Source organism: Micropterus dolomieu, linkage group LG09 (genome assembly GCF_021292245.1).
Source record: "Micropterus dolomieu isolate WLL.071019.BEF.003 ecotype Adirondacks linkage group LG09, ASM2129224v1, whole genome shotgun sequence".
Taxonomy (NCBI): Eukaryota; Metazoa; Chordata; class Actinopteri; order Centrarchiformes; family Centrarchidae; genus Micropterus; species Micropterus dolomieu.
In genome coordinates, this window is record NC_060158.1 from 24,053,385 (window position 1) to 24,079,178 (window position 25,794).

The 25,794-nt window shown below is 40.7% G+C and overlaps 1 long non-coding RNA gene across 1 annotated transcript; it reads right to left on the bottom strand.

The window, feature by feature from the left end:
• Positions 1–24,055: 24,055 nt before the first annotated feature.
• Positions 24,056–25,527, bottom strand: LOC123976012. Its single transcript, XR_006826215.1, has 3 exons — positions 25,390–25,527; positions 24,468–24,684; positions 24,056–24,196 (listed from the first exon to the last, which is right to left on the bottom strand). It is a non-coding gene; the product is annotated as an uncharacterized LOC123976012 (long non-coding RNA).
• Positions 25,528–25,794: the final 267 nt, after the last annotated feature.

Consider the following 25,794-nt stretch of genomic DNA (forward strand, 5'->3'; position numbering starts at 1 on the left):
AACAAGTAGTGTAAGATATTATATTTACTAGCCACCGTGACGCCCTGTTATTTTGGCAACTTGGGAATTGGCTGGTTTGCTGTCTTACCAGGAGTTTGATGGAGGGTTGCAATCAATTTTATATCTGTGTGTTTTCAATAAACAGACTGGTCCAAGATGTGTGGGGAAGAAGAAATGCGACTCCCAGTAACTATGGTAACTGGTAAGCATGCATTTAGGAATCCCCTGGATTAGTTCAGAGTTGGAGGGAGTGTGAACCCCACAGCTTCACTGTGAGGACCTGACTTCTGGTTGCAGTCACCGGGGCTAACGTTGAGCTAATGTTATGCTAGCTGTTAATGGTCAGTACAAATATTAACTGGTTGTTTGTCAAACCACAATGTTTTGTTTTCTATTTACACACGTTAAACACAGAAAATGTGAAGTGTGGTATGAGGCTTGGAGTTGTTTAAGGGCACCCTTTGACAGAGTTAATAAATGGAACGTAATGAGTAGACTACTTAATTAGGCTATTTCTTGCAGTTGCATTTTAAAGTAAAGTGTTATAAGTTTTGTATGATGTCAATTATAACATTTGATGCTATTATTCTTTTGTGGATTTGCCTGCCCATGGACTGCTGATGAAATGTAGCTATCTAGCTAAATATGGGACAGTCAATGATTGTCCTTTGTCTCTGTTAAATAAACAAATAAAATAAAATAAAATGAAATGAGTAATATGAAATGAGTTTATTGATTAAATCTTTCTAGTGACTTGCCCAGCACTCGCCAGAAATGACAGATAACCTTTTTGTACGACATGAGAAATCTCATCAATGGCTCAAATTCACATCAATGGCTCACGTCATGCAAATTAAGTTAGGAGATATAAGATGTCATTTTTTTTCCCTGATGGAGTTTTTGATGACTGCAGAAATATCTCCTAAACTAAGTACAACTGCTGTGTTGTTTCTGAAAGATCACCAGGGTTTATCTTTCTTGAAACCTAGGCTTAGGCCTGTGACATGAGAGTTAACCTGGGGATAAAAATCTACATGGTGAAAACCTAAGATAAAACCTTTGAAGGCTGTTTCTGAATTTATTATTCATTTAGGCTGCAAGTCATGATGATATTTTTGCCAACATTGCAATTGGATTTTTTTTACAAGGCCATTTTATTGCCCAGAAACCTCTTAGAAGCACCTTATAGCACATCCGTGGACACTAAAAGTAATTTAAGTCTTTGAGTTGATATAGCTGCTCCTTAAGGAGGATTGAAACAGGTTTCACTGCAGGTTTCGCAGTGATGAGTAAATTCCTCCCACACCAGGCTGGAATTATTTCCCTGGGCAACCATGTGAAATTAAAAATATTAAAAGCATATTGAATAGCTGTGGTCAGGGAGGTACCGTCATCATCACAGAGGTAGATTCTACTGGTGACACTGGCTGGGTGTTATTAGTTTTTTAATAAAAGACATGTTACAGTTACATCAGCCCAACTTTAGCTGCAATAAATTGAAAGAGAAAGAATGTGGCAGAGAAGAGATTGCAATGGAGAGAGGGAAAATTGAATAGGGGCAGAAGGAATATGAAAAAGAGAAAGTCAGAGAGAGTTAGAGAAGAGATAAGTCCAAAGTCCAACTTAACATTTGAGCCAGTCTTTTCCTTTCTGTTAATGTGCTTATAAGATGAGAAAATGCTGCCGTCATATCGCTTGCCAACAGTCAGTCATTAGTGAGGAAGAGGGATGGAGAGGGGGAGAGAAGAAAGCAAGCAAGAGGATGGGAGAGAAGGGAAGACAGACAACGAAGAGAAGGGTTGTTGAAGTGATATGCAGCATTAGAATAAAGGGTAGTGTATATATGTTGCTGAATTCAATATTCTGTTAACACACATTAACCATCTTATTGTGTTCCAGTCAATTTTGACGAGTTTCAAGTTAAAATATTTAATAAATACTATCCAGGTTTTGTTACTCTGTAGTGAGTCTGGGTGGTTGTGTAGATATAATTTTATTCTTGACTTTAACCTGACTCAAACTCTTGATGGGTTTGATCCAGAAAACTACCATGAATGTTTTATTGCTGCATGTTTTTACCTAAGGAAGCAGCTATGACCTGTAGCGATTCCACCTGGTGCCATGGGAAAAAAAGCGATAAATCAAAAAAACTGACAGGCATCATTGATTTTTCTTGTCTTCACTCGAGCGGTTTCAACCTCCCGCTGCCTCTTCTTAAAGTGTAGCAATTTGAGAGGCCACCTAAGACGCTGGGCAGCTTATGGCTTTCATCCATATTTCCATCCATATTTTCTCCCCCTAATGCGCTTCATGTTTTTTTCTCGCATGAAATTTATTATAATTTCTGCTCAACAACCCGCTTTTCTCTCACTAAAACATCTATCATGGTGATCAGTCGCTTCTCTCTGTCACACTGGAGAAGTGTGATAACCCTGCCTTCTCTCTCAGACTGCTCTCGCTGGAGATTTGTAGTCTTATTTTCCTCTTTGTTATGATATTGAAGATGCAATGTGTGGGTGGTGTGTAAGTTAACATAATGTGGTAGTGAAGTTCAGAGAAGTGATTTTGAAAAACATTATTTGTTGTCACATTTAATGAAAAGCAGGAAGCTCTAACATTGGCAACTTAAGTGTTGTCTGAAGAACAGCAGTTTTTAGGGCTCAGTGTTTGGCTGTTCATCCTCTACATGCTCACCATCGTTCCTCACATCCATTGTCATGGTCCCCACTTTGCTGTTATGCTGATGATGTGCAACTCTACATCGCCGCTTAACTTATCTTCATATGACATACTATGTTCACCAGCTAGACGCTAACTGTGTCTGTGTGATAGTTGGTGCTGGTCAGGTAACGTACAATAGGTTTATCAGAGCTTTTTCTGCCATTTTTGCCAGAAAACAATGCTGATAACAGCAGTGAGACTGAACCAAAACAGTGAAGTTGTAGGCCATAAAACCAAAACAACTGCTGGAAGATGCTGAAAGATACTAAAATTCAATTTTAAACTGAGAAGAACTGCAGAGTCTGGTTATAATTCTCTTATGGTTGTCACATAATTGGGGATATGCGATCCACAATTCAAATTATTGATTATAGCCACTGTATGAAATAAAACCCACTTTAAGAAATTGTTTTCAAGGTATAAAGAATGGATTAGAATATGGTCCTTAAAGACTACTTTTCCCATCAACGCTGTTCCTCCATCCCCTATACACGCTTTATATTGTGCCCTAACTGCCACCACTAGTCTGGTAGAGGCTGCTGATCAATACGATCAATACGAATGAATTCATCAAGTTTCATCGTAGGAGACTGAGAAAAAAAGAGACCCTGAGAAACAGAGGGAGATGAGGGAGAATAAAGGAGGGATTGATGAAGATGCAGAGGGTTATTGAAGGAAAGGACATTAATGGAGTGGTTAAAAATAAGAATGAGGACTGGTCCTCAGTGTGAAGAGTCTCCTGCTGCACTCCTGAATTTTCAGAGCATGTCCATATCCTCATAATAACCCAACATGCACACATTCACGTGTATTCACACATATATGCACCCATCTTATTGTTCTCTGTGATTTTCTTTCCTTCATTTCAAATGACTTAATGTTTTAAAGACATACAGCCTCTGATGGTTAGGCAAGGACCAAAAGTAAGCGGAAAGAGAGGGAATGTGATAAAGTTACAGTTAAGGTCACATAAGTGCAGAAGTCAAAGACTTAACAGGCTTATGTGGTATTCACTTCAGTGAGAGATGATGGGAGAAAGAGGAGAGTTGGGTTAATCAGGAATTTTGATGGAACCCATGGTGAAATAACTACAAATGGAAAAAAAAATCATACTCCAGAGATTATCATAATCAACTTTAGAGAAAAGAGAGATTAGCTCTTTCCTGTTCCCCCTAATATCCATTTTCCACTTATGACCATGTTGAATATTTGTGTACCTACTTATTCTGAGTGTGCATTGGATGAAACTAAACAAGAAATTAGTCTCATGTATGTTAGGGCAGCAACTAACCATTATCTTCATAATTAAATAATCTGCCAATTATTTTCTCAATATTAATTGTTATCTCTTTAAATCATCAGTACACAGTGTAAAAGGCCCATCACAATAACCTCGAGCCCAAAATGATGTAATCAAAGGTCTTGTTTTATCCAAAACAAAGTTTTACTTCAGTTTACTTATGAAAAAAATAAGCAAATTATCACATTTGAAAATCTCAAACCTTCAAATATTTGACATTTTTGTTAAGAAAACTACTTTTATCAAAATAGTTGAAGATTAATTTTCTTTCGATCAACTAATCGACTGAGCGTTGCAGCTCAAATGTGCACAATTTACATATTTCATACATACATAGTGACCAACCAACATAGTGACCAACCATGTGACCTTTGTTTGAAAGGTAGTGGAACTATCCACTCAATATATATAGAAATGTCTTAAAATAAGGACCAAGATACACAGTCTCTCAAGCAGAACTCTGTGTCAAGAAATATGGAAACTTTGGCTAAATGTCAGCCAGTCAGGCATTTGGCCAACAAAGGTCACTTTAAATGACTGGTCATTCTGGGAAAAGTCAACCTACACTCAACATATGCTGGTTTAATTTCCAATGAAACATCCATCCATCCATCCATCCATCCATCGTCAACCGCTTATCCTGCATACAGGGTCGCGGGGGGGGTGGAGCCAATCCCATCTGACATCGGGCGAAAGGCGGGGTACACCCTGGACAGGTCGCCAGTCCATCGCAGGGCCACACATAGACGAACAACCACTCACACTCACACCTAAGGACAATTTAGGGTCACCAATTAACCTAGACTGCATGTCTTTGGATGGCGGGAGGAAGCCGGAGCACCCGGAGAGAACCCATGCAGACACGGGGAGAACATGCAAACTCCACACAGAAAGGCCGGGGCAACCGGGGTTTGAACCCACGACCTTCTTGCTGTGAGGCGACAGTGCTAACCACTGTTCCACCCCCAATGAAAAATGTGAAATTTAATTTTAATTTCATATAAATGACTAATAGAATGACGTTTTGCATCATCGTGTTTATGCCACTGCATGGCACTCACACCATGCCATATTTTCTGACGGGGCTTTAACAAACACTTCCTTCTGGGCTCCGCACGACAACAGCAGCAGTCCTCTTTTCAGGAACTCAGACCTCCATCTGGGAGGAGGCTGACCTCATTTATAACACATCCATTGGAGGGCAATGCTATTTCCATCTGGGTCACAAAGACAAGTAATAATGTCCTCCATCGAGAAGTAACAATCAAGTTTACGTGACTGAAAACTTCAAGCATCCTGAGCGCCTCCACATATCCATTACTTGGGACCCAATACAGATCAATTCTCTGCTATGAAATCTAGGACTATTTACAGGCCCTTAAATCATACAGGGAAACCTATTCCCACAACTCCACGGGAATAAGGCAATTTGTGATAAAAGCCTTCTTGGCTCTGGACAGTGATCACATTGACATCCCTGTTCCTGTTACTGTACTGAATAAGAGACAATGTTTCTTTTCTTTCTAGCTTGTGGATATAGCAACATCTTAAGATGATGTCTTAAGATGTCTGTCGCTCTCTCTCTCTCTCAAAAAAAAAACTGTACCACTGCTTTCCAGTCATCCAAAGCATGCAACATTCTTCTGAGCGCCTTCCTCTAATGATGTGCTCGACAACAAAGTCGTCTCTGGCTTTTTTGATTAAAGAAAAGAAAAATCAAACATGCGTGCTTCCAAATATGTCAGCATACGACAATGCATGCAAACATGTTCTTTACTCTTTTCGTCGCAGGGTAGAGATAAAAGCCAGATACAAGAGGAGATTTTCATATACATAATATTTATATAATATTTTTCAAGAAGCCTCCTCGCAGCCATTCGTTATGAAATATTTACACTGGCAAGCTCATCTTCACAGTCAGTCACGACACACATTTTTTAACCACTTCAGTCTTGTAGCTGCTCCACTGCTGCCTCTCTCTCCATGTATGCATGATTACATATAAATGTTATGCTGGACATTTGCATATGACAGCAAATGCACATCAGGAACTCGGACACGAGCGTTTTTTGTCCTGCTGAGTCAAAGACAAAAGCAATATGCATTCAAGACAGTGCTGTAACTACCCAGTTTTAACACATTTGTGCCCACTTTTGGACATAAAGCACAGTCAGTGCAATCCTTTAAATGCATTTCCTCTGTTTACACCCGCAATTTCGCACATGCAAATGAATAAAGTGCACAGTAATAGAGCGAGGTTGTGGGCAGCTATTATAGCCTTAGTCTTTTGTTTATTTAAATTTATAAGTTACAACACATTGAACAGAGGCAGTAAGATAAACCTTTAGTCCAGTGCTGTGAACACTCAAAGCTGTTGCTTTGAGAAAGACTTGTGTTCACAAGCATACGGCTCAGGTCAGCGCTGCATCTGTCCATGAACACACAGCAGGGGAGAGAGCTCTTGCTGGCTGCCCGACTGTAGCACACCATGTGTTTGTGTGGGAAGAGCCAGGATTGAGGAGACGATGAGCCGACTGACTGCACAGTTGGTGCATCAAAGGGAGTCAAGCTGCAACATTTGTTGATCACAGAATATGTGAGTCTAAGAGAGGATATGGGTGGGAAATGTTTGTAAGGTTAGGTTGCATTTAGTAAAGGTGGAGGACTGACAGAAGGAAAAGATGGTAAAACAAAACAAGAGGAACACTTATGGATAATTAATGCCACTGTTTCTCTTCTTCCCACTGCCGCTATGACCTTCAGGGAGTGTGTAATTCCAGCACGGGGCATGAGCATAAAAGTATATGAAAATCCATAGTGTCTGCTGCACACCACACTGAGGGGGCCGAAGGCAGGAAGCTTGTCTGCTGACAGGCCCAGTCAGGGCTCTTCTCCCAGACAGGTTATTACATCAGCAACAGGTTTGTGCACATGGGGGAGATACTCCACAAGTGAGCTTGTCCTCCTCTTGGAGACAAATTGACCTCAGCAGCTGAGTAAGTCACAGTTCAAAAGCCAAGTTCCAGTTATGCAATAGCACATTGATATTTTTAAACAATTCAAGACATCTGTACTGTTCTCTCCTCTAAATCTGATGATACACGGGGCAACTTTTTGAGCAATGTTGCTGGGCAATCTTGCTAGTGGCAAGTCCGACTATGTTTTGAACGAATAGCAGCGGTCCGGGGCGGGGGAGTGGTGGGGGAAGGGGATTACGGTAGTAATCTTTGCTCATTACCATTGACGACAACGTTGCCCTGCATGATTGCTCTAAAAGTTGCTCTGTGTCAGCTTAATCATCACCTTAAGAGAACCCAACCAATTGTCTGGAAGCTATTCATGCTCTTTTACAACTTGCACAATGTAAAAATCCATGCATTCAAAGAAGCAGGCTTTTTGAGATGAATACCAACCATTATCATTGTCATTATTAATTCCTTCATCACTGGACTGAACTAAGAAAATAGTGTTTATACTGTGTTTCAAAAAAGAACACATTCAAATGTTGCACAAAAATGATTTATTTAACTTGAGTAAAGGCCCTTTCATTAAACAAAGCACTTACCTTTTAAGGGTTTGGTAGCTAAACACGCCCAATAATTACCAATCAGACTAAGGACACACTATTCTTCATTCAACCCAAGCCACAATCAGAAATGCTTAATGTTAAGTTCAAATAATTTGAAACCAAGTTCTCAGGGGCTTTAAAAGAAAAAACTCACATAAATCTCCATATCAGCCTATGATGGTTTTCACAAGAAAGTTTGTTGGTTTGAGAAACATGCATTTAGTCTATTCTTGGAGCAAAGTAATATTCCAAGATTCCCATCGATAATATAATTGAAATTGTATCCGTCAAACTGAACCCTAAACAAAACTATAGCATCCACAGATTCCCCTCAGGGGTCACACGTGTGGCTATTCCTGCTGCAGAGGAGAAGGCGAACCCTGTATAGTTCTATCCTTAGCTGCAATCGATCTGCTGACAAACAACACCTGTCTTCCCTATCTCCTCATTTAGCCTCCTCTTTTTTCTTTTCCTCCCTCCATCCATCTCCCTTCCCCTCCATACCGTCTCCAATGTCAGTTTGTCGTTCTTTAACAGCCCTTGATCTGTGCTAAATGCCTTGGGCCGAGCTTGCTGCTGCCTGTGCTCCCCTGGTATCGCTGCTCTAGATCTTTCCGTCCCACTCCTGCCAACCCAAACTGGCAACAGGACCGCTAGAACTCGGCCCTCTGGCCTTTCTCCTTGTTACTAAACTACCAAAAAGTGGGTTCAGATGCATTCATGAGTGCAGTTGCGGTGTCCTGGTTTAGTTGCCTGGACAAAGGAGTAATGGAGGCAGAAAACAGCCAGTCTCTAACCTTTGTACACCTGATGTATAAGCACTCAGATTTAATGAGGTTCTAGCATCCATTCCCATTAACTGCTACACATTCATTCAAAAAGTTTATGTAAATACAAACCTGCACGCATCAGGATAGAAATGTCATTGTTCTAACATCCATTCAGCATCTTGGACAGTTTGAAAAGGTTACGGTTAGGTTTAGTTGTAGCTCCAGTGTAAATGATATTGTAAGGGTAAGTTAAATAGGACACTGAATCAAACCTCTCTCCTTTCAACATGCCAACAGTATCACATTACATGGGAGGTAAATTGTTCCACATGCACTGAGGTCTTAAAGGGTTACTGCTCTGTTTTTTAAGCTCTCCTAGGGCACTAAAAAAGGGGACATCCCTTACTGTGAGAAGCCTCCAGGGTGAAAGGCTTTCGATGTAGCAAAGTGTATTTTAGCTCTCTCCCAGCCATGTGCGGGTGGGTCTCACATGCACCTGTCTGCACATAGTGACAAACACACACACTGCAGAGACACACACTTCCCAGGATGAAGGTGGCAATTATTCTCCCAGTATCAACTACCTTTCTTTGTTGCTGGAGGCAGTTAGATGCTTATTCAGGTCAAGGAGTGTTCTGTGAAGAGAAATTAATGATAAAAAAAATAAAAAGACAGCTACATGGGCATCACTAGGGTTTGACAGATGTTTGTTTATGGATAATTTACGCATCACTAAAATAAAACAGGTTGCACCACACAAACTAGCTCTTAAACAGATTAGTTATATCAGTGACTAGGTGTAATTTACGTAGCTATCTGAACCAAACAGCTAGCGTTAGCTTGCTACTTAGATTTAAAAATAAAAAAGAGGTAATATAAAAAGGGTTTGATACATTTGCCCTTAACTTTCAAAATGTTTAAAATTCTATTTTATAATGTAAATAGGGAAGATTTTACAAAAACAACACAATATATTACAAATTAGATATTGTAGACATATTACAAAATGTTAGCCTAATAATGTTAGGCTAAATGATTACATAACGTCAGTTAGCATTCAAAACTGCATGAAAACTGTAATATTTGTGAGTTGTGCTACGGCTTGTGATGCTACAATGACAGTCATGTTTTCCAAATTGATTGTTTTAGTTTGAAATGCACTACAAATGTTTTCAAATGTAGCTTACAATATATAAATATATAGGGCTAGGCAAATTAATGCGTTATTATCGTGTTAACGCATTAATTAATAAACACAGACAATTCTTTTATCACACGTTAACACTGTTTTTATTATTATTATTATTATTATTATTATTATTATTATTATTATTATTATTATTATTATTATTATTTTGAATATACGTTTCTCATTGGCTCTGAATACACATACAGTCAAACCATGGGTCACAGAAGGGGTGGGATGTGGATCAGCCTGCAAATCACCCACCCAAACAAGCAGCAGAGTGAGGTTTCAGCAGATTACGATGGATGTACAGCTGCACGATTTGGAGAAAAAGTCATATTGAGATTATTGTGGACAATATTGCGATTTGCGATTCGATTATAATGGAACAAAAGGTACAAAAGGTAATTTGCTTAATTATCAAGGAATGTGTGAAATCCTGACATTTTGCAGTGTCTTTCTCAACATGAACAAAGTTAAACAATCAACAATATTAATAACAATAACAAGTAAAACAGATGTAAAACAGAACAAGGGAGCATGTTGCTCTATAGAGGAGGTGGCTAGAAGCAGCACATATCTGTCTAATGCAGAGTCTCTATCCACAACCTGGAGGAGGAACTGTACATAAGTGTTCTAAATAGTATAATGTTTAGTTAATAGTTTAATGATAGTATAACAATAATGCATTAAATACTACATTCATTACAATTTCATATAGTAGTATACTTTTTTGCCACTAGTTGAATATTAAATCCATTTACAGCCATTTCATTTCTGTGGGTATTTTTTAAAATTTCAGCAAAAAAGTCTACATAGGTCTCTAATTTGTTAATGCTAAGTACTAACTTGACAATCACATTGTTCAAAATTTTATGATTTGCTGTAGCATGTCGAACTTTTTTTAATGACCCGCCCCATCCAGGCTGTGATTGGTCATTTGACAAAAAGTGACTGACAAGCACGTCGCCTCTGTGAAAAGTTGAACATGTAGAACAACGATGGCCAGAGAGCCAAACTCAAACCTTCTTATCGTCTCCCAATTTTCTTCTCTCTTACCTCTTCAGCTGCTGCCGACGTCTCTCTGTCTCTGTCACAGAGCGTTTCTCTCTGTGCTCCGGTGACTCGTCCGAATATGTTTTGAACGAATAACGGCGGGGTGGGGAGGGGGGTTACTGTAGGCTGTTGTCTTAAAAGTTACTCGCGCACTGCTCATAAGTCATTTTTCTGATTGCATGTAGGCTTATCTGTTTTTAGAGGCACATGCGGGAGCCCGGTGTGGGCGGAGATAATGAGGAGACTGCTTTAACAAGCTAGATAAAAGGTAATGCCCTGGCAGTGGCAAATAGCTTTGGTTTTATATTTGATTTGATTACATTAATCTTTAAGTTGAGATTTACAAGAAATATTTTATTGCTACTGTGTAAAGGGAATACTGCTGGTAAAAAAGCACCTCATTTGTTTAAAGTGTTTGCAAACCAAATGTTATTGCACTTTTGTGTATATAGCAGTACAATTAAATTAAAAGTGCGCAATACACTTTAGAATTTATTATTCAATTTTGCCCATAACAATGTGATTAATTGCGATTAATCACGATTAAAATTTGAATCAATGCCCAGCACTAATACAGACATTCCTTACATTTGAATGGTGCAATCCAATATAGTAAATCACTAGTTTGAAACTAGCTAACATTAGTAGTTAAGATCTAAGGAAGGACTTCACAGTCAAAATTAGTAAAAGCTAGTGCTACAGATCCAGGACCAGTGTCCCCTCTAAGCTGATACTACAGTGACGTAGGTCGGCTATTTCGTCACATAGACCAAATCCTATCTCATCAGTCATCATTCATTCCTTGGCATTGTTGCCAGAGTTCCACAGTCAATGTAAGTGGATTTTGACAATGTTACAGTAAATGTTATGACAGGCAGGGACACTGCCAAAGCTTTGGGTTTAATGAGCTGACACAGGACAACCATCAGGAGTTTTTTTTAAGACCAAACGGGACTCAAGAGAGTGTCCACAGTGAGGAAGATCCATGCAAAAAACAAGGAGGGAAAAAAATCTTTAAAAAGGGCAATACAGAGAGTAAGAATATCACGTTATGGTGAGAAAAACAAAAGAGAAAGCTCCGATCACGTGGAGCTCAGGAGAGTCTGAGGTGTGAAAGGCAGATGGGAGAGGCAGAAGCATCAGTCTTTTCCAGCTGCTTGCTGGCACACACACTGACGACAAGGTTACGACCCCTCAGGCATTCACTTTGTGTCTCCCCTTCTCTATCTTACCCCTTCACTTAACGCCCTCTTTCTCTGTATCTCACTCTCTTCTTTTACCCCCCCACTTATCACATCCGTTGTACTGTATGGCATTTTCTAATGTGTTAAAGCACCAGCGCAGGCGGCTGTGGAGGCCCCCACCACCACCCCCACCATTTACTCGTGCCACCTCGCATCCAACACATGGCGATCACACATCATTCAAAACGTGTGACTCATATAACACATTTATTGATTGAATCTATAAAAATAACTAAATTCTGGCAGTGTTTTTTTGTTTATAGATAGTATATGTGTACGTGAGCTGTGGGTGTGTGGTTGCCACACTGCTACATCCACACACAGCCACAGAATTACGAATGTTGACTAAAGATATTTACTGTTCATCGCATATCTTGTGCTATCTTTTGTGCTGTCTATCTTAAATCCTGTTATCTTTACATAATGCAAAGTTGTCCTGAGAAGATCCACAAATCCCCTTGGTGCGTTACACTTACAGTTACGGTGATTGGGGCTCTGACGTGGATCCCTCAAGCAGAAGTGGTGTGTGGTCAGAAAAACAGGAAGAGTGGGGGGGAGCCACGGAGCTCTTGCCTAAAAGTCATCACATAAAATAAGGGAAAGGACATTGCTCTCTAATATACTTACATAAAGAGGATTTAGCCTCCGGTTCGCGTTCTCATAACTATAATCTAACTCTCACGCAGCCTTTGCTTATTTCAGGCAACTTCTCTCTGTCCTAGAAATTTTACAAACACTAACATCTCTCCGCATATACAGCAGGTTTTCATTTCAAAAGGATGCCTTACTATGCTCAACCCAGTCTGGAAAACCAGAAAAAGAAATGAAAATCTGACGGCTTGATGGTATTTCAACCATGGAGCTACAGTACTATTACATCAGGAAGCAAAACATCTAGAATTTACGAATGCGATTTAAAAGGGCCATCAATTCCCAAATAAGGCAAAGGCATGCAGCATATGATGGGGTGACTGGAAAGTATGCCATACCGCCTCGCCACATTACAGCTGTCTCACTTTCATTTTTCCTGCTCTGGTGATGGAAAAATGAGAGAAAGTATCTAAAAATACCAGCACGCCTCTACTTTTGTCAGGAAGGCAAACAGCCAGCTCAGCGAGAATTTCCCCTTCACAAGCAATCACGTCGCACCGTCAGAGGCCTGCGAGCTGCGTGATGGCGATATCCCACAATGCAGTGCCGTGACTTGTACAGTACTGGCGTGTGGGGCTCACCCTGGGGTCCGATGGAAGGATCACACGTTCAGACAACCGCTTGTTTTGCTTGCAGGACTCTCTTATGCTCCTGCTCCACATCCTCGTCTCCTCGTCTACTGCAGGCTCTGGCTGGGAAGTTCACACATCGGTCTGCTGATACCAAGCGAAAATTTACATACTCGCTGGTTAGCAGCTCCCCCAGTTTCTCAGTTCCACCTCGGAGCTGTGGATTACAAGTGCTGGAAGTGGGACTCTGTGCTACACCTGGGTGATAAGAAATTGTGTCGCAGTTTGATGAGAATCGATACTGCTCCTTATTTTAGCTCTGCATAATTGCCACTTTTAAATTCTAGAAAATGATGAAAGACATCCAGTCATGTGGTGTAATGGTGAATCTATAAAAACAAAGTATGATTTAGTGGTTCACTCAGGTATGTGTTATTGTATATCATTCATTTTAATGGGTCCCTATTTGCTGTCACCAGGACTACACCTACTCCTCCAGGGGTCCACTGGAAAATATCATTTTAATGCCTTTACTTTTCCATTGTGCATTTGCTCCACCAACGCACTTGCAAACTCCTTGTTTCCAGTCATTCATTCTCATTAGGAATGATCAAAGAGGCACATGTGGCCCCACGAGACTTGTTCATCACGACCGATCGGCAACACAAGAGCTGCTAAAAATAAAGTGTAGTAAATATCTATAATATCTGGCATGTTCCAATGGACCTGTCCAGCCCTGTCCCCCATCAATCACTTAGCACTCCCTGCATTCAGCGCCCTTGATGACCACTAACAGCAGCAGCAACGCTAACAATGATCTCCAAACACTAGAAAGGGTTAGATTTTTTGGTCAAGTCAATTCCTAAAGGTGAAATGTCCACAAAGAAACTACTGTCGACAAAAGAATGAGAAGTGAGAGAAAAAGAAAAGACCACAAGCATCATAGCAGATCACATTGTAAGAGTCTCATGCCGAGCCCGGAGAGGCAGACAGCGCATTTAATTGAACAGACTCTACAGAATAATACTGCTCTTTTGCTCACAGCTCCACAGAAAAAGGGTTGCTATGTGATTGCACCAGTAGCTGGAGAAATGAGTCTGCAGTCATTACGGCTGCTTGTAAATGCATCCAAGACAGCCGGCGCCGGATCGATTTTTCTATTTCTGATTGTCCAGAGAGCCCTACAAGAGGCCAACGGAGGGGGGCTGAGCTTAATTGATGCTGTCACGGTATGAAACAGGTTATAATTTTTCACCCACAACATCTTATCTTGCTCCTCTCGCTGTTGCAGTACTGTTCTGCTCTCATATATAAAAGAATACAGGCACAACATCCGCTACTCTGTTTATATTTATGCAGCTGAGGTGGAGACACAGCTGGTGGTTGTTCTTCCATAAAATTCCTCACATTCTGCTCAGGCGTGGAGTAGAGTGAGGCTTTAATGTCCCAGAGCGCCAATCAGACAGCTTTCAGACAGCAGTCGATAAAAGTAAATACAACAAGAATACAGCAATGACTAAAACAGCCATCAACACAATACAATACATACACAAGAAAACGCACGCAGGTGAACTACAGCGTCACTGTTGTCGCTGTCACCATCAGAGAAAGACGAAAAGACAGAAGCCACAAGGTACCAGATCACATCCACAGCTTCTGTAGTAAGAGGCCTAATCACATTTTGTTTAAAAACCCAGTAGCCTGTAGCCCTGTGAGGACCCTGTGAAGGATGAGATGTGCTAGACAGGGAACCATTCACTCGAACTCTGTTCCGCTTGTCAAAAAGTCAATTAACCAACAAACAATATTAAAATCCATGTTTAAATACGACAGCAGCCTATGTGCAAGGATGTGGGGTTGAATACAATTCATCAAAGAAGAGCAATCATGCATGTTTTTTGTTTCCTTCCAGATGCCTCAAAAGAAGATTTAACAGGCTTGCGGTGCATCTTCAACCCCCTGAGTCTAGGTCCCATCAGCTGTTCCAGGCTTTTTATTAGTGACAACTGTACACATCTTGGGAGGAATATTTTCACAGAAAGAAAGATATTTTGCACAGGATCCTTAAAATTGCCTCACTTTGCACATTCTTAACAGTGATTTAGCACCTTTAAAGAGTCCTCAGACCACACCACAACATCCAGGGAAAAGGTCCAGCACATTATAATGTCTCCTAGGGCAGGTAATACACTGATAAAAAGACCAAGGGACCAAGGGAAGAAGAGTTGAAGTGTCGTTCTTTGGGCCAGGTTTTGGTGAGAGCGAAGATACAGGCGATTGTGTACACCGACAGAGATTTTGCACTTGCAGTTAGTTCCTCCATCGTATTCCTTGAAGTCCTGGTACTGGTGAGGTACATTCCATTACCTTCCACACTCCTTCCTGGTTCTAGTTGCCTGTATGCCAGCATCACAGCACTGAATGAGAAATTCTCAGTGCTGTACTCAGGCTTGCGAGTTCAGGTCGATCTCCTGCAGGCGGTAAAAAGGAACATCATCACAAGAGCTTTGCAGCCTCCATGATAGTAAGATGACGATGGATCAGACAACAGGAGGAACAAATCCCCCCTCTCCAGGCAAGAAGTATCATGTTTTGTTTGAAAGGCGTAAGGGAGACATCTACATCGAGAGTGAAACCCTTTAGGAGTCGAGAGTCAGGCGAGAGCCACGAGAAAAGAATACATTTTTGTTGTGCCTGCTGTGCAGCTTCTCAGTCTAAAAGGGACTAATTCAACTATTAGTCCCTTAAGACTGAAACGGACATTTCTTAGGGAGCCTTTTGAAAAAGACAAGACAAAAAAAATGTACCAATAGAAGATGAAAAGCTAATTGAAGAGATCTAATGATTGAGTGGTAAAAAATGTCAAGAAGTTAAGCAGGGAAAGAGAAATATTCTTGTGGTCTGACAGAGGATGGCAGAAGAGGAGGACAGATAGAGGCAAAGAGGAAGAGGCCGCTTTGAGATATGATCTCAACAGAGGTATCGGTGGAGTGTGTCTGTGTTCTCCACCATTATCAGCTGAGAGCTGATGCCCCTGTTATTGTAAAGAACACACATAAACGCACTCGCTCACACACTTTTCTCCCCCCTGACTTCATTAGCCAAACCACATGCAGAGCTCTGGGAGTAATTGGCTGCCCTTTCAGCCTCCTAATGTCGAGAGGAGAGGAGGGAAGAGGAGGTGAACATGCAGAATTATATTTATTAAGAATCTCCACTCAGAACTTTTTTTCGTTCTTGGTTGTGTGTTTTTTTCTTTTATCCTTTTTTGGTGAGCTACTTTATTGTTTTAACCCACATATCTTTTGTGGCGGTTTCCTGTTCCTACTTAATTTGTTTTCATGCTTTTATTACAAGACAAAAGGAGAAATTCCATACCAGTTCTTTCAAATTATTCCACACCAGCGTCTTTTGATTGGATTCACTGGAGACAGAGCAGCTAGACCTCCCTACAAACAGGGATCATGCTGCTTAAGCCTCATATCTGATTTGTTCAGTGGTGCTCAGTACTCAAGTGCTATAATTTTGTACAATTCTGAAGTACTTTACATGAGTATTTCCATTTTATGCTACTTACTATATATTTTCAGGGGGAAATATGGTACTTTTTTACTCCACTATATTTACAGCTGTAGTTACTTTTCAAATTATGATTTTACATAAAAACATTGGTAAAAGATTAAACCAGTGGCTTCTTCAGTTTGTCTCAGATGTCTATGAGTTGTTGATGGGACTTATTAACAGTTTGAATCTGAAAGAGATCAAATTATTTATTGTCACTATAAAATCAAAGATAAAAGTCAAAACTATTAATAGAAATGTTTCTTCTTTCCTACCTAAATAATCACCCCTTAGATTTATTTTCTGACACATTGGAGGGGCCTGACCCCTAGGCTGGGAACCACTGGATTCACTGGCGACATCTTTCATTTAGGCCCGTGTGGTGTTTTGCTCCGAGCTGTCCACCTCCAGCAGAGCAGCTGCTCTCTCAACCTTATCCCAGGTTTTATCAGACTGGATGTCTGACAGGCAGGAAACACCCCTCCAAGTAGGATCAGGGCTGATTATAGGGCCAGGCAGTGTGCATGGGAAACGAAGGACACATCATACTTATCCCGCTCCCTTACGTATGAACACACAGAGAGACATCTTCTCTGAAAATGTAACATGCAGCGGTGGGCAAACCGTCTCAGGCTATATGTGAAGTTTTTTTTCTAGGTACATAAATTTTGGTTGCTGCAGTGGAAATTTGTTGCCTTCCAAAACAACCTAACTGAAATGATGAAGTGTTTTTTGATCTGCCACTTATATCATTGAAGTTTAGCTTAGTTTTACTAAAACTACTTAAGGCTACTTAGCCGTCAAGATTAGGGAAAGATGTGGCCCTACATAAAAATGCAAACCTATTTTTCACTTCATATGAGAGTTTTTACAGGGAGAGTTGTTTATGAGAGTTGTTTTTGATGTTGCTTTACTCACTGGTTTGAAGAAGGGTTACAAACACTGGGATCGACATGTGGTGTCAGTCAAATCTGGTCAAACCACGTCCACACAGTTCTAATCCATCGATTAGTTGGGTTTTAAAAGTGTTGAATAATAAGTTGTTTTTTGTTTGTTTTTATTAAATATGTAAGATTTAAAAGTTCTCAGGGCCTTACAAATAAATCAAAGTTGACTGTTGGTCGGAGACCGGATCCAAACTAGTCTCTGTGATGTCACACTTGCAGCAGTATAATAACGTCATGCTGCTTCTACCACATATTTTGCACAACTAAAAGAAAAGATAAATATAAACATAGGTCACTCTGTGCATTTGAACAGCTTGTATTCAATATTTAATATCTAATAGCATCATCATTACAATCTTGGTAATAATGGTTTTTGGGAAAGTGACTGCTCAGAATTTACTAATTAAAACAGACCGCTAAAGATTTCCTCCCCATTACTGTGTTATTCCACCACAGAGCCATTTTACACTGAGCCATTATGTCCATCTCTTTGCCGTTCTCTTAATGATTATGCGCTCTTTTTTTCCCATAAAAGCCTTAGGGTTGTCCACTGAGAATATTCCACTGGCCTTCCACATCCATCATGCTGCAGATGTACAAACAGCAGGCCTCTGTGGGGGAAGTTAACCTAACCCAAGGCCCGGAGGCTGCCAAGGTCTCCGAGCAGCAGGAGCATTCAAAGGTTTTGCTTGTCTCTCTGGAAGAAAGAAAGAAAGCTCCAAGAGGCTGAGCCTGTGTGTTTCTATCCATGGTCCACTACTGACCTGTGTGTTCCCGTGGCAAGACAGAAACCTTAATTCAAAGTGACTTTCAGGCCGTGCTCTTATGTATTCCATGTGAACATGTCAGTGAGGGGCATCCTGTGAATTTCTAGCAGCGTCACATGAGAGCAAGGTTACCCATTTGAGCAGAATGTTCCTGTGAAGTTCAGCAGTATAGAATATAGAAAGTAGCACATTGCATACAGCGGAGACATGCATGAAAGAGTCATTGATAACAAAACCATTTCCCTTCCCTTCAACTCTGCAGTGCAAATCATCTTCTCATTGAAGCACACCTTGACTGCAACGTCTATCATTTGCTAGGTGCTTACCACCTCAGGGTTATATACAAGTTATGAGTGTGTGTGTGTGTGTGTGTGTGTGTGTGTGTGTGTGTGTGTGTGTGTGTTTGGTGGGCGCAGGCAAGTGTGTTTATGAGACTGAGCGACTGAGAGAGTAGTGCTCCAGCACACATTTATCTTCTTATGTAACAACTAGCATTAGCACGAGCTGGCTAAAGGCTGCCTCTTCCCAACAAAAACACCAACAGCAGGATTCGGCTCGTTTCACAACATACTGAGTTAAGCAGGTTTCCTTAGGACACAATCCTCATATACAAATCAATTACTTACAGCCGTGCAACACATGAACCTGGGGTCAGAGCCAATGAGGGCCACGTTATCGGATCGATCATCATTCTTTTTAAAATCAGCTAAGATGACAGTACCTTTCGACCTTATAACTGCCACTCATGTGACTCCTTTGAATATTCCTGACAGGAACCAGCTAAATCTGAGAGGATTATACTGAAGGCGTGCAACAGCTGAGTGGCATTTAGGAAAGAAAACGCAATAGGCAAGTTTATCATGTCAGTGTAGCATGGCAGGGCCTGAAACAGGCATAAACAGGCTTAATATCTCAAAGAAAAGAGAGCAGAGGTCGTAAACACCTACCTGACAGATGATAATCTAAGGTGGCGTGATATATACCCCGAGGGCCACTGGGCCACTGCGTCTTATTTCATTTATTCAGTCCACAATGTTTTGCATGCACTGGTTGGTGAGTAAGGCTGTTATCTCATTTGCAAAGTCTCACAAATAGAGAAAATAACATCATTTAACTGATATTACAGTAATCCTATTCAATAGGTAAAGAAATAAAACAGCGAAGATAGTATAAAATAAAGGCCATAGGTCTATAATGTTGCTGTAACACTGTTAAGTGTTAGTGTAATTCATTACACACGTTCTCTGGGAAATGAGAAATAAGGGGTCAAATAAGAGGATGCAATTAAATCTGCTTCTTTTCCCTCTTACTCTCACTGTCTGCCTCTTTCAGGGAGAATAGATGTACCTCACAGCGGTAAGAGAGGAGGAGAGGTGGAAGATCCAGAGCACCACCACGCGCATCCATTCTTGCCTCTTGTCCCGTGTAAAGATCATTCATAAAAATGGCAGGCCGATCCCGCTACCATCCTACTGGTTGTACTAAAGAGATTTTCCTTTTATTTCAGTGATTAACTCGATTAAAGCACTCCGAAGATGACCAGCCTGAGTGGAATTCACAAAAGAGCAATACCTCTGTTTTAATGCAAAGGAATGCTTACAGATCACTTGCTACGCTTCTCTCGGCGGTTTATTGTCACCACGCAGCCCAAAGACGCACCGTTTCCGCGGGTGAACAAAAGCGTCTGTGCCGCTTCCAGAAGCCGAATTCATTATAGAAAACATTAACATTTTGGCAGATACATATGAATGTCGACCCTTTTCCTTACCCGATAAAGCCGAGGTGGTGTCTGTGGAGGGGAGAAGGATACCCCTGCTCCGGTTGAGGACAGCCGGGTAAAGATGCGGGGATGCTCGGCTCGCTCCGGACGCCTTCCTCCGGTGCGCCTGGTGAATAGTGTTGTCGTTCGAGATCTCCGTCCGGTTACTACTGCTGCTGCTTTTTACTGCACACTCACACACATCCACACGCACTGGCTGGTTGGGTGACTGACTTTAGTGGCCCTGGGCTACAGCAGCCGAGCCCTGCAAAGCATGTTACTGCTGCAGGCGAGAGGCAGCAGTGATGGTGCTGCGGTGCGGAGCTGGTGCTGGCGCTTCCTCTCCTCCAGGGGCCCGGTTGCGGCGGGATAGCAGCGGTGGACAGTGTGTGGAAGTGGTGAGCGCCGTTGGAGTGGATTTAAACAGGGGGATGGTTTTGTTGGGATTACGTGGTAGGGGTTTAATTAGACAGCGCAGCGCCTATTGGCACTGAGGTTACGCACATCCCTCCTCCTCCTTTCTCTGTCTCTCCCTCTCTTCTCTCTCTCCCCCAGCAAAACTGATATACATGTATGTGTCACATCATAGAATGATGGCGCACCATGCTGTGTTTATAATAATATAAGTCACTGCGCCACCTTTTTTTGATTACTGATTGAGCTGAGGATTGCATATTACATATATAGCCTACAGATGCATGGTTCGAATTAAAGGGGGGATTGGGGGGGTGGAGGCTTGGAGGCTTCGACCCCCCCAGAAGAGGCAAAAACAAAGAAGCTCATGGGGGTCTTTCTTACCTGTAATTGTAAATATTACAATATATTTCCCATACTCATGCCTTATATTCAAGAATCTTGAATTATGATTTCTGTTACCCCTAAAATGGACCGTACCATTTCCTAATCTTGACATTAGTTAAACGTCTTGTCTGTCTGCATCACTGGCAGAGGCAGCTGCTCCAGTCCAGTCTGCCACACGCTGGTGGAGACACTGTAAGTTAATGTCAGTAGTTAGCTATCTAGCTTCTGTAATACACTTAACTTTCCTACCTTCAGAGTTTCGAAATTAGCAATTATTTTACTTTAAATGAGCCATCTGATGTGATGTATATACAGACAGATAGATATATACTAACCTGTCATTTCATTACCACTAGGTTATATCATTTCATATTTTATCTAATTTTCAGTCAACACTGGTGCTTAGGCATATGTAGTGAAAGGTGTAGTGATTAGGTATTGTAGATACACATTTTGACATCAATATATATTATTTCATTAGTATTCTGTGAGTCTTTCTACAATAAGCATGATTTTTGAATTCAGAACTTTTACCTGGCAAATGTTAAAATCCAGGTTTGTTATTTCAAATGTTTGTTTTATTTATAGCGCCAATTCATAACAAAGGGCATCTCATTGCACTTTTTATATAGAGCAGGTCTAGACAGAACTATTTAATATTATTTACAGAGACCCAAAAATTCCCAGTTCCCCAACAGTATATGACAACTGCTTTATTGAACGCAGATTACATTTCATTCACAGTCAACATGAGCAAGAGGAAAGAAGATTTTGCTAACAAAAAGTTGAAACTTAAAACTTGAAATGATAAGAATTGGGAATTAGAGATGATAACGTAGACCGTATTTTATGATAGTGTCTTTGGTTCCGGTTCAACAATGTGTGGGTCTGTTTTGAGTGGTCATGATGGTGTGCTGTTGTGTGTTTGACTTTCTGGCAGTTTTGCTGTAGAATAGTGACCTCTGACTACAAAAGTTGTCGTGTGGTATGGGGCACCCATCAACTGGTGTAATGATTTTGATTTATTATCATCTACAAACTGCAAACATTAGTTAAATAAGCAAAGATATTGTAAGCATTGTAAGGTTTTAGTTTACTGAAGCCCGCGCCTGCGCTGTACTGGCTTTTCTTTTTGACCCGGAAAAAAAAGTTGACCTGTCACTGTATAATTCGCACCCTGTATATCCAGAAAATACTGTCCTTACAGTATTGCATTTCTCATCTCTGTATCATTTTGGTTCTGCTGTGATAAAGAAATATAGTGGAAACATTATTTCATTATCTTCTGAACTAAATGGAACAAAAGTGGAATAATATAAGCCCCAGTTAGTTTGGTAAAAGTATGTTGTTGTTGTTGTTGTTTTTTTTAAGTGTAGATAAACAAAAATTGTCTCAAGTTTCCATTCAAATGTAGGCCAGTGCAAACTTTAACAGAATTTCCAGAAAATCGACAAAAGAAAATGAAGGACGAACAAATGAATTACTGTGCCTTTCCATCCACTATACTGTGCAAATATTAGGAGTTGAGTGCCTGGAGATAAACAGTTGGTTGAGCTAATTCTCCAATTAAACCTGCAGAAGAAGAGGCACAACAAGATGGACATATTGGACCTAATGAAAAGAGCACTATTCACACCTCAAATATTGGAAAACATTGTGGCAAGTAGTTTTTAACTTTTATTAGCCAGACTGGATATTCATTAGTGATTGTGCAACATCATTTGCCTGGTCAAAACTCTAATAAAATCCGTCCATCCATCCATCCATCCATCCATCCATCCATCCATCCATCCATCGTCAACCGCTTATCCTGCATACAGGGTCGTGGGAGGCTGGAGCCAATTCCAGCTGACATCGGGCGAAAGACGGGGTACACCCTGGACAGGTCGCCAGTCCATCGTAGAGCAGATTCAAACTACTTACACCATTTATGTATTTAGGGTTTCTCATCAGTTCAAGAATTTCCCTCAACTCAAGATATCGACATTGTCCTTAGAGATATCTTAAATTAAGTTTTAACTCGTCAAATATGACATTATAGATAGAATTATGATTGTATATATATATATATATATATATATATATAATCAAGTTTCATTCTGCCTAGTCAACATGTAATTACAGATAATTTGAATTAGAGTTCTGACTAGGTGAAATGGCGGGAGCCACATGATTTTCTCCAGGGCTGATGATGGAAGTAGCTAACGAGTGAGCCATCTTGCCTCCTTCTCTCTATCTCTGTTGAGATTTCTGGAGTTGTCAAATTTGGAATACGGGTATCTGTAATTGTCATTTAGAATGGTGTTTTTTTAATGCACAATTTGAAAAAGCATATTAAAACTGGTGGATGGAAATGCACTGCTGTAGGGCAACCTCTCTGTTTTTCATATGGAAGCACACACACATCAGAAAAAGAGGCTTCAGATCTGAGTCAGACATCGGACAATCTGTGGACATTAACATTGATGGAACAAGCCGGGTACCAGCTCTCACACACACACACACACACACACACACACACACACACACTCTCTGAGGTTCACCATCTGTGCCAGACATCAGCCGTACTTTGTCACACCTCACAGAACTTGAGAGCTGTGGGAAGGTTTTTTATTACTTTATAACTCCAAAGGTTGGAGATGACTCACAGTCGGTGGTCTCTCTGGAGTAAGTTTGGTTGCTCATTGAAGGGACAGCTGGCTTGCGTAACCAGCGCTACCCCAACAAGAAAATCAAAAATGAGACCTTCTTATGGGAGCAAGTAAGCACTCGTTGCAGCAACAATTTCCGGAGACAGTCTATGCCAATGATGGATTTTAGATGAGGAATGTGTGGAGAGGTTTCATGGATGGTCTGCTTCTTAAACAGCCCCTGTAGCATGGGATTATCATGTCTCATTATCCCTTCATAATTTAGGAAAAGCACATTGTGTTGATGTGGCCAGCGTGTGCTCCCTGCTCACCACATTCACTTTTGCTGTGTGATGAGCTCTTCTTACAGCAAAGATTTCATTCATAGCTGCTATTTCACACTGTGACCAGAACATCACAGCAGGGTTGACAAATCAAATGCAGAATGAGACGCAACTGGAGAGCGGGATTGCAATTTTCAGGCACTGCTTTAGTTTTATATCATGCATGAAGGGGAGGAGTAGTCCACTGCTTTCATAGTCTCTGGCCAGATGTTTGGAAGGGTTTCAAGTTCTTTATTTGTCATGTGCACAACAATTACAGTGAAGCAGTCGTTGGCAATGAAATTGTTCCCACAGGTATAATGAGAGATGAGAAAAAGAGAATCTAAGACAAAGACATGAATAGTGCAGAAGTTAAAATATAGGAATAAAATATATAAAAATAGAACTTAAATGAAATGGAACATAAAATGTAAATAAATAGAACATAAAATGTAGTGATGAAATGAATAAACAGTAATTTAAACAAATTGTGCATTAATGCAGTATCTATGCTTAACAGATCAGGGACTGGTAATGCACATCACTATGCAGAAGTTTAATAGCTATAAATATATATGTATACTGTGATGTGTGTAGGTATAAACAAGTTGTACCTGTGGAGGAACAAGATGGTGATGGTGTGGTAAATCTAGGTCAGGTCCTCAGTGATGTGGACCCAGAGCAACCTGAAGCTGCTGACTCAGAGGGGGAGCTCGAGACAAGGCATCCGTGCCTGGCTCCATCTTCTCAGCTGGGGATGTTTTACTTATGTTTCCAGGGATGTCCAGTGAAAGGACACTTTTGCAAGTACGAATGAAGGACACTGAAAGTCTAAAATTTAATCAGACACAAAATAAAAACACAACTACAACCTTCAGCCCCAGATTTTTCTCCTCCTCTTGGTGATCTCCTTTGTGAACAGTAAGTACGGGAATCTACTGTCAAACCAGAAGGAATAAAACCTCATTCTAAAAGCACTTGTACTAAAACAAATTACTAAGAATCTAAACCTGTAAGATAGTCAGTTATTTCTGATTTATTAAGAGGTTTTAGAGTCAAACACTCTTTTTCATGCGAGTGTGGGTGCTGCCAATGTAAGCAAACAACCCCTCAACTGTCATCACATTTCAAATATTGCAAAACCATGATTTGTGAATGCAAGGACTCTATGTGGCATCACCTTTTTCCCGCAGAGCGTTGCCCACTTCAAACCCCCAAAAACTACATACAGAGAAATCTCTCATGTGACATACCGGTAATCAGACTTTAACATCACCAAAAGTTCAGTTTAAAATAGCAATGGATAGTAAACCCAAGGGACACATTGAACTTTTTCAGTTAGATGGATGAAAGACCCCTCAGTGTGTGATTATGTACAGCTCTCTATGGAGCAGCGTATAAATCATTTTACTGTTCAAAACTAGGTATTCCATGTTTTCCCAAAAGAATTTCTGAAATGCATTACATTCACTGCCTTATTCTGTCTGGAGCATGCCTCTCTAAACCTTCAGTATATGAATCCCCTCACTTACTTACCAAAGGTTTGGTGTCTTGGTGAAATCTATCTAGATCCATCTGAAGCAGCACAGAGCCCTTTGCATTATGCTCACATTTAGTTCACATCCAGTGAATTACTTCCAGTTCCACAGTGCAGTGTTGATGGAGGAAGTAGTGTGCCATTTATGCAGCTAAGTGGGATGTGCTGTGCTGACAGACCACAAGTCCCCGGTAAGACCAGAGGATCAGTGCATCACTGATGCTTAGTGCTCAAACACAGTCAAAGTGGATAGACAATGTGCCCCAGATGTGGAATTGTTATTAAGATCACACTATCTGCTCAGAGAATTCACCAGTGGTTTTGTCATTCCTGTTTACATTCCTCCAGATGCAATTAAAAAACAATTACTACAGGCACTGCATGAAGTCATCTGCAGTCACATG